The 10,933-nt window shown below is 31.5% G+C and overlaps 1 pseudogene; it reads left to right on the top strand.

Annotated features, from left to right (window-relative positions):
• The first annotated feature begins 8,554 nt into the window (after positions 1-8,554).
• LOC128931274 (matrin-3 pseudogene) lies at positions 8,555-10,634 on the top strand (annotated as a pseudogene).
• The last annotated feature ends 299 nt before the right edge of the window (positions 10,635-10,933 follow it).

The following is a 10,933-nucleotide window of genomic DNA, read 5'->3' as shown; positions in this document are numbered from 1 at the left end:
ATTTTACACGAACCGAAAAAAACTAAATATTATCTAGGCATTCCAATGTTAAAACCAAAATTGCTCTGAATATAATCTGTCACAAAAAAATACACAATGCTTTTTTCTATTCGGTTTGGAGTACATACAGCAACTCAATATGCTCTATCATGTAAAATACCGAAATTCTAAATTTACGCGAATCATAAAAAAATCTAAATATTATCTACGCACCCCAATGTTAAAAGCAAAATGGCTCTGAATATAATCTGTCCGAAAAAATATACAATGCCCCTTTCTACTCTGTTTCGGAGTATATAAACCAACTCAATATGCTCTGTCATGTAAAATACTGAAGTTCTATTTATACACGAATCGAAAAAATCTAAATATTATCTAGGCAGCCCAATGTTAAAAGAAAATGGCTCTCAATATAATTTGTCAGAAAAAATATACAATGCCCTTTTCTACTCTGTTTTGGAGTATATACACCAACTCAATATGCTCTCTCATTTAAAATACCGAAATTCTAATTTTACGCGAATCGAAAAAAATCTAAATGTCATCTAGGCAACCCAATGTTAGAAGCAAAATGGCTCTGAATATTATCTGTCAATGAAAATATACAATGCCCTTTTCTACCCGATTTTGGAGTTTATACACCAACTCAATATGTTCTCTCATGTACAATACCGAAATTATAAATTGACGCAAATCGAAAAAAATATAAACATTATCTAGGCACTGCAACATTAAAAGCAAAATTTCTCTGAATATAATGTGTCAGATAAAATATACAATGCGATATTCTACTCTGTTTTGGAGTATATACAACAACTCAAAATGCTCTCTCACGTAAAATACCGAAATTCTAAATTTACGCTAATCGAAATAAATCTAAATCTTATCTATGTACCCCAATGTTGAAAGCAAAATTGCTCTGAATATAATCTGTCAGAAAAAATACACAATGCTTTTTTATACTCTGTTTTGCAGTATATAAACCAACTCAATATGCCCTCTCATGTAAAATACCGAAATTCTAAATTTACGTGAATCGAATAAAATCTAAATATTATCTAGGCACCACAATGTTCCAAGCAGAATTTCTCTGAATATAATTTCTCAGAAAAAATATACAATGACCTTTTCTACTCTGTTTTGGAGTATGTACACCAACTCATTATGCTCTCTCATGTGAAACTCCGAAATTCTAATTTTACCCAAATCAAAAAATACCTAAAATAATCTAGAGATTATCTAGGCACCCCAATGTTAAAAGCAAAATTTCTCTTAATATAATCTGTCAGAAAAAATATACAATACTTTTTTTTACTCTGTTTTGGAGTATATACACCAACTCCATATGCTCTCTCATGTAAAATACCGAAATTCTAATTTTAGGCGAATCAAAAAAAAAATCTAAATATTATCTAAGCACCCCAATGTTAAAAGCAATATTGCTCAGAATGAAATCTGTCAGAAAAAATATACAATGCCCTTTTCTACTCTGTTTTGTAGTATATACACCAACTCAATATGCTCTATCATGTAAAATACAGAAATTCTAAATTTACCCCAACCGAACAAATCTAAATACTATATAGGCACCCCAATATTAAAAGCAAAATTGCTCTGAATATAATCTGTCAGAAAAAATATACAATGCCCTCTTCTATTCTGTTTTGTAGTATAAACACCAACGCAATATGCTCTGTCATGTAAAATACAGAAATTCTAATTCTACCCGAATCTAAAAAAATCTAAATGTTATCTAGGCACCCCAATGTTAAAAGCAAAATTGCTCTGAATATAATCTGTCAGAAAAAATATACAATGCCCTTTTCTACTCTGTTTTGGAGTATATACACCAACACAGTATGCTCTCTCATGTAAAATACCGAAATTCTAATTTTACGTGAATCGAAAAAAATCTAAATATTATCTACGCACTTCAATGTTAAAAACAAAATTTCTCAGAATACAATCTGTCAGAAAAAATATACAATGCCCTATTCTACTCTGTTTTGGGGTATATACAGCAACTCCAAATGCTCTCTCATGTAAAATACCGAAATTCCAATTTTACGCGAATCAAAAAAAATCTAAATAATATCTAGGCGCCTCAAAGTTCAAAGAAAATGGCTCTGAATATAGTCTGTTAGAAAAAATATAAATGCCTTATTCTACTCTGTTTTTGAGTATATAAACCATCTCAGGATGCTGTCTCATGTAAAATACAGAAATTCTATATTTAAGCAAATCGAAAAAAATCTAAATATTATCTAGGCACCTCAATGTTAAAAGCAAAATTTCTCTGAATATAATCTGTCAGAAATAATATACAATGCCCTATTCTACTCTGTTTTGGAGTATATACACAAACTCAGTACGCTCTCTCAAGTAAAATACAGAAATTCAAATTTTCCGTGAATAGAAAAAAATTTAATAAAACCTAGACACCCCAAAGATAAAAGAAAATGGCTCTGAATATAGTCTGTAAGAAAAAAAAATACATCGCTTTATTCTACTCTTTTTTGAAGTACATACACCAACTCAGTCTGCTCTCTCAGGTAAAATACCAATATTCTAATTTTACGTGAATCAAAAATAATCTAAATATTATCTAGGCACCCCAATGTTAAAAACAAAATTGCTCTGAATATAATCTGTCAGAAAAAATATACAGTGTTCTATTCTACTGTTTTCGAGTATATACAACAACTCCATATACTCTCTCATGTAAAATACAGGAATTCTTTATTTAAGCGAATCGAAAAAAATCTAAATATTATCTAGGCACTCCAATGTTAGAAACAAAATTGCTCTGAATGAAATCTGTCGGAAAAAATATACAATGCCCTTTTTTACTCTGTTTTGTAGTATATACACCAACTCAATATGCTCTCTCTTATGAAATACCGAAATTATAATATTACGTGAAACGAAAAAAAACCTAAATAATATCTTGGCGCCCCAAAGTTAAAAGAAAATGGTTCTAAATATAGTCTGTAAGAAAAAATATACAATGCCTTATTCTTCTCTGTTTTGGAGTATATACACGAACGCCATATGCTCTCTCAAGTAAAATACAGAAATTCAATATTTAAGCGAATCAAAAAAAATCTAAATAAATGGAATCTGTCAGAAAAAATATACAATGCTTTTTTCTACTCTGTTTTGGAGTATATACACCAACTCAATATGCTCTCTCATATAAAATACTGAAATTCTAATTTTACGCGAAACAAAAAAAATCTAAATAATATCTTGGTGCCCCAAAGTTAAAAGAAAATGATTCTAAATATAGTCTGTAAGAAAAAATATACAATGCCTTATTCTTCTCTGTTTTGGAGTATATACACGAACTCCATATGCTCTCTCAAGTAAAATACAGAAATTCTAAATTTAAGCAAATCGAAAAAATCTAAATATTATCCTGGCACCCCAATGTTAAAAGCAAAATTGCTCTGGATATAATCTGTTTAAAAAATATACAATGCCCTTTTGTACTCTGTTTTGTTGTATATACTCCAACTCAGTACGCTCTGTCATGTAAAATACAAAAATTCTAATTTTACCCAAATCGAAACAATCTAAATATTATTTAGGCAACTCAATGTTAAAACAAAATTGCTCTGAATATAATCTGTCAGAAAAAAATATACAATGCACTATTCTACTCTGTTTTGGAGTATATACACCAACTCCATATGCTCTATCATGTAAAATACTGAAATTCTATATTTAAGCGAATCGAAAACAATTTAAATATTATCTAAGCACTCCAATGTTAAAAACAAATTGCTCTGAATATAATCTGTGAGAAAAAATATACAATGGCCTATTCTACTCTGTTTTGGAGTATATACACCAACTCCATATGCTTTCTCATGTAAAATACAGAAATTCAAATTCTACCCAAATCGAAAAAAAACTAAATATTATCTAGGCACCCCAAGGATAAAACAAAATTGCTATGAATATAATCTGTCAGAAAATATATACAATGCCCTATTCTACTCTGTTTTGATGTATATACACCAACTCCATATGCTCTCTCATGTAAAATACCGAAAGTCTAATTTTAGGCGAATCAAAAAGATCTATATAATATCTAGGTGCCCCAAAGTTAAAAAAAAAATGGCTCTGAATATAGTCTGTTAGAAAGAATATACAATGCCTTATTCTCCTCTGTATTGGAGTATATACAGCAACTCAGGATGCTCTCTCATGTAAAATATAGAAATTCTAATTTTACCCGAATCAAAAAAATCTAAATATTATCTCGGCACCCCAAGGTTAAAAACAAAATTGCTATGAATATAATCTGTCAGAAAATATACTCAATGCCCTATTCTACTCTGTTTTCATGTATATACACCAACTCCATATGCTCTCTTATGTAAAATACCGAAAGTCTAATTTTAGGCGAATCAAAAAGATCTATATAATATCTAGGTGCTTCAAAGTTTAAAATAAAATGGCTCTGAATACAGTCTGTTAGAAAGAATATACAATGCCTTATTCTCCTCTGTTTTGGAGTATATACAGCAACTCAGGATGCTCTCTCATGTAAAATATAGAAATTCTAATTTTACCCGAATCAAAAAAATCTAAATATTATCTAGGCACCTCAATGTTAAAAACAAAATTGCTCTGAATATAATCTGTGAGAAAAAATATACAATGCCCTATTCTACTCTGTTTTGGAGTATATACAGCAACTCTGTATGCTCTCTCATGTAAAATACAGAAATTCTAATTTTACGCGAATCGAAAAAAATCTAAATAATGTCTAGGCGCCCCAACGTTTAACAAAAATGGCTCTGAATATAGTCTGTTAGAAAAAATATACAATGCCTTATTCGACTTTGTTTTGGAGTATATACATCAACTCCATATGCTCTCTCATGTAAAACACAGAAATTCTTATTCTACCAGAATCGAATAAAAATAAATATTGTCTAGGCCCCCCAATGTTAAAAACAAAATTGCTCTGAATATAGTCTGTCTGAAAAAATATACAATGCCCGATTCTACTCTGTTTTGGAGTATATACACCAACTCAGTATGCTCTCACATGTAAAATACAGAAATTCTATATTTAAGCGAATCGATAAAAATCTAAATATTATCTAGGCACCCCAGTGTTAAAAAAAATTGCTCTGAATATAATCCGTCAGAAAAAATATACAATGCCCTATTTTAATTTGTTTTGGAGTATATACACCAACTCCATATGCTCTCTCATGTAAAATACAGAAATTCTATATTTACGTGAAGTGAAAAATATCTAAATAATATCTAGGCGCCCCAAAGTAAAAAGAAATAGGCTCTAAATATAGTCTGTTACAAAAAATATACAATGCCTTATTCTACTTTTTTTTGGAGTATATACACCAATTCCATATGCTCTCTCATGTAAAATATAGAAATTTTATATTTAAGTGAATCGAAAAAAATCTAAATATTATCTAGGCACCCCAATGTTATAAACAAAATTGCTCTGAATATAATCTGTCAGAAAAAATATACAATGCTATATTGTAATCTGTTTTAAAACTTATACACCAACTCCATATGCTCTCTCATGTAAGATACAGAAATTTTAATTTTACTGTAATTGAGAATATCTAAATATTATCTAGGCACCTCAGTGTTAAGAAAAAAATTCCTCTGAATATAATCTCTCAGAAAAAATATACAATGCCCTATTCTACTCTATTTTGGAGTATATACACCAACTCCACATTCTCTCTCATGTAAAATACAGAAATTCTATATTTAAGCAAATCGAAAAAAATCTAAATACTATCTAGTCACCCCAAAGTTAAAAACAAAATCGCTCTGAATATAATCTGTCAGAACAAATATACAATGCCCTCTTCTATTCTGTTTTGTAGTATAAAAACCAACTCAATATGCTCTGTCATGTGTAATACAGAAATTCTAATTCTACCCGAATCGAAAAAAATCTAAATATTATCTAGGCACCCCAATGTTAAAAGCGAAATTGCTCTGAATATAATCTGTCAGAAAAAATATACAGTGTCCTTTTCTACTCTATTTTGCAGTATATACACCAACTCCATAAGCTCTCTGATGTAAAATACCGAAATTCTAATTTTACAAGAATCGAAAAGAATCTAAATAATATCTAGGCGCCTCGAAGTTAAAAGAAAATGGCTCTTAATATAGTCTGTTAGAAAAAATATACAATGCCTTATTCTACTCTGTTTTGGAGTATATACACCAACTCAGTATGCTCTCTCATGTAAAATACACAAATTCTAATTTTACCTGAATCGAAAAAATCTAAATATTATTTAGGAAACCCAATGTTAAAAAAAAATTGCTCTGAATACAATCAGTCAGAACAAATATACAATGCACTATTCTACTTTGTTTTAAAGTATATACACCAACTGCATATGCTCTATCATGTAAAATACAGAAATTCTATATTTAAGCGAATTGAAAATAATTTAAATATTATCTCAGCACGCCAATGTTAAAAACAAAATTGCTCTGAATATAATCTCTCAGAAAAAATATACAATGCCCTATTCTACTCTGTTTTGGAGTATATACACCAACTACATATGCTCTATCATGTAAAATACAGAAATTCCTTATTTAAGCAAATCGCAAAAAATCTATATATCATGTAGGCACCTGAATGTTAAAATCAAAATTCCTCTGAATATAATGTGTCAGAAAAAATAAACAATGCCCTATTCTACTCTGTTTTGGAGTATATACACCAACTCAGTATGCTCTCTCATGTAAAATACCGAAATTCTAATTTTACCTGATTCGAAAAAAATCTAAATATTATCTAGGCACTGCAATGTTTAAAGCAAAATTACTCTGAATATAATCTGTCTGACAAAGTATACAATGTCCTTGTCTACTCTGTTTTGGAGTGTATACACCAACTCTATATGCTCTCTCATGTAAAATACCGAAATTCATATTTTATGCGAATTGAAAGAAATCTAAATAATATCCAGGCATAAAAACAAAATTACTCTGAATATTATCTGTTAGAAAAAATATACAATGCCCTATTTTACTCTGTTTTGGGGTATATAAAACAACTCCATATGCTCTCTCATGTAAAATAGCGAAATTCTAATTTTACGTGAATCGAAAAAAATATAAATATTATCTAGGCGCCCCACAGTTAAAAGAAAATGGCTCTGAATATAGTCTGTTAGAGAAAATATAAAATGCCCTATTCTACTTTGTTTTGGAGAATATACACCAACTCAGTGTGCTCGCTCATGTAAAATACTGAAATTCAAATTTTTCCCGAAACGAAAAAAATCTAAATATTATCTAGGCAACCCAATGTTAAAAACAAAAATGCTCTGAATATAATCAGTCAGAAAAAATATACAATGCCCTATTCTACTCTTTTTTGGAGTATCTACACCAACTCAATATGCTCTCTCATGTAAAATACAGAAATTCTCTATTTAAGCGAATCGAAAAAAATCTAAATAATATCTAGGCACCCCAATGTTAAAAGCAAAATTGTGCTGAATATATTCTGTCAGAAAAAATATACAATGCTCTTTTCTACACTGTTTTGGAGTGTATACACCAAATCAATATGCTCTCTCATGTAAAATACAGAAATTCTATATTTAAGCGAATCGAAAAAAATCTAAATATTATCTAGGCACCCCAATGTTAAAAGCAAAATTGCTCTGAATAAAATCTGTCAGAAAAAATATACAATGCCATTTTCTACTCTGTTTTGTAGTATATTCATCAACTCAATATGCTCTCTCATGTAAAATACAGAAATTCTAATTTTACCCAAATCGAAAAAATCTAAATATAATCTAGGCAACCCTATGTGAAAAACAAAATTGCGTTGAATATAATCTGTCGGAAAAAATATAGAATGCCCTATTCTACTCTGTTTTGAAGTATATACACCAACTCCATACGCTCTCTCATGTGAAATACAGAAATTCTATATTTAAGCGAATCGAAAGAAATCTAAATATTATCTAGGCACTCCAACGTTAAATAAAAAATTGCTCTGAATATAAAGTGTCAGAGAAAATATACAATGCCCTATTCTACTTTGTTTTGGGGTATATACACCAACTCCATATGCTCTCTCATGTAAAATAAAAAAATTCTGTATTTAAGCAAATGGAAATAAATCTAAAATTATCTAGGCACCCCAATGTTAAAAGCAAAATTGCTCTGAATGTAATCTGTTAGAAAAAATATACATGCCTTTTTCAACTCTGTTTTATAGTATATAAAACAAGTTAATATGCTCTCTCATGTAAAATACCGAAATTCTGATTTTATGTGAATCAAAAAAAATCTAAATAATACCAAGGTGCCCCAAAGTTAAAAGAAAATGGCTCTGAATATAGTGTGTTAGAGAAAATATACAATGATTTATTCTACTATATTTTGGAGTATATACACCAACTCAGTATGCTCTATCATGTAAAATACAGAAATTCTAATTTTACCTGAATCTAAGAAACCTAAATATTATCTAGGCACCCCAATGTTAAAAAAAAATTGCTCTGAGTCCGCGTCCCGCTCGCTGGGAGAGAGGTACATCTCCTTTTTCCTCTCCCTTTCCCTAAGGAGTGGAGTCAACATATCAATGGAGCAAGTCACAGTCGTCGATGCCAGCTTCTTCTTGAAATCTACCCAGAATGGAATCCTGACAATGATACAGGACATACAATGGGTGATCCATTCATGTTGCAGCAGTCTACAAATCCAGCACCAGGAATTCTGGGACCTCCACCTCCCTCGTTTCATCTTGGGGGACCAGCAGTTGGGCCAAGAGGAAATCTGGGTGCTGGAAATGGAAACCTGCAGGGACCTAGACACATGCAAAAAGGCAGAGTGGAAACTAGCAGAGTTGTTCACATCATGGATTTTCAACGAGGGAAAAACTTGAGATATCAGCTGTTACAACTGGTGGAACCATTTGGAGTCATTTTAAATCATCTGATTCTAAATAAAATTAATGAGGCATTTATTGAAATGGCAACCACAGAGGATGCTCAGGCCGCGGTGGATTATTATACAACCACACCAGCGTTAGTATTTGGCAAGCCAGTGAGAGTTCATTTATCCCAGAAGTATAAAAGAATAAAGAAACCTGAAGGAAAGCCAGATCAGAAGTTTGATCAAAAGCAAGAGCTTGGACGTGTGATACACTCAGCAATTTGCCTCATTCTGGCTATTCTGACAGTGCTGTCCTCAAGCTTGCTGAGCCCTATGGGAAAATAAAGAATTACATATTGATGAGGATGAAAAGTCAGGCTTTTATTGAGATGGAGACAAGAGAAGATGCAATGGCAATGGTTGACCATTGTTTGAAAAAAGCTCTTTGGTTTCAGGGGAGATGTGTGAAGGTTGACCTGTCTGAGAAATATAAAAAACTGGTACTGAGGATTCCCAACAGAGGCATTGATTTACTGAAAAAAGATAAATCCCGGAAAAGATCTTATTCTCCAGACGGCAAAGAATCTCCAAGTGATAAGAAATCTAAGACTGGTGGTTCCCAGAAGACTGAAAGTTCAACCGAAGGTAAAGAACAAGAAGAGAAGTCCGGTGACGATGGTGAGAAAGACACAAAGGATGACCAGACAGAGCAGGAACCTAATATGCTTCTTGAATCTGAAGATGAACTACTTGTCGATGAAGAAGAAGCAGCAGCACTGCTAGAAAGTGGCAGTTCAGTGGGAGACGAGGCCGATCTTGCTAATTTAGGTGATGTGACTTCTGATGGAAAAAAGGAATCTTCAGAAAAAGCTGTGAAAAAAGATGCAAGTGCTTCAGCAGCAGCAAAGAAAAAGCTTAAAAAGGTGGACAAGATCGAGGAACTTGATCAAGAAAATGAAGCAGCGTTGGAAAATGGAATTAAAAATGAGGAAAATACAGAACCAGGTGCTGAATCTGCTGAGAACGCTGAAGATCCCAACAAAGATACAAGTGAAAATGCAGATGGTCAAAGTGATGAGAACAAGGAGGACTATACAATCCCAGATGAGTATAGAATTGGACCGTATCAGCCCAACGTTCCTGTTGGTATAGACTATGTGATACCTAAAACAGGGTTTTACTGTAAGCTGTGTTCACTCTTTTATACAAATGAAGAAGTTGCAAAGAATACTCACTGCAGCAGCCTTCCTCATTATCAGAAATTAAAGAAATTTCTGAATAAATTGGCAGAAGAACGCAGGCAGAAGAAGGAAACTTAAGATGTGCAAGAAGATTAAATGATTTCAAAGAAAATAATGGTTCTTTGTTTTTAATGTTAACCTTTTTTAAATACAATACTGATAGTTAGAAGAAAATTATTGTACTCTTTTGTTTTAGTGGAGAAATAATAGATGTCTGTTCATGTGTTAAGTGTTATAGCAAAAAAAAAAAATGCATACAGTTAAGTTAATGAATAGTTTTTGTTTTATCAGAATGGCAACAGACTGAAGTACTTTGTAGAGATTGACTTTGTAAGCTAATACTTAAGACAACTTGCACCAGTAAGAAAATGTAGAACCATTTGGAAAAATGAAATTTAGTATTTCCAAGTTTCAAAGAAATGTCAACATTTTGTTCCATTCAATAAAGAACAAAACCAATAGTATTTTTATTACTTTCATCTGAAACATTCCATGTTTTAATCTGAGCCTTGCAGACTTTTCATTTGGAGTTTGAACCTGTTTTGGTGCATTTCATTTTTGGAGAACTTCATCAATGTGAGATTGGCAATTCAGATGCAGGTGCAGTTTTCTGTTGATGTCATGCTGTTGTTTAGGTAATAAGAAATATTAAGTAATTGGCTTTAGATTTTGTAATTTTTTTCCCTGAGTTCCTGCTAGATTTTGTATTCTAGTAGTCAATGTATTTTCAGTGAAATGTAAAAATATTCCCGTTCTCTTTGACCAGTATT

The sequence above is a fragment of the Callithrix jacchus genome, chromosome 13, assembly GCF_049354715.1.
Source record: "Callithrix jacchus isolate 240 chromosome 13, calJac240_pri, whole genome shotgun sequence".
NCBI lineage: Eukaryota > Metazoa > Chordata > Mammalia > Primates > Cebidae > Callithrix > Callithrix jacchus.
This window is presented reverse-complemented; position numbering and strand designations above follow the sequence as displayed.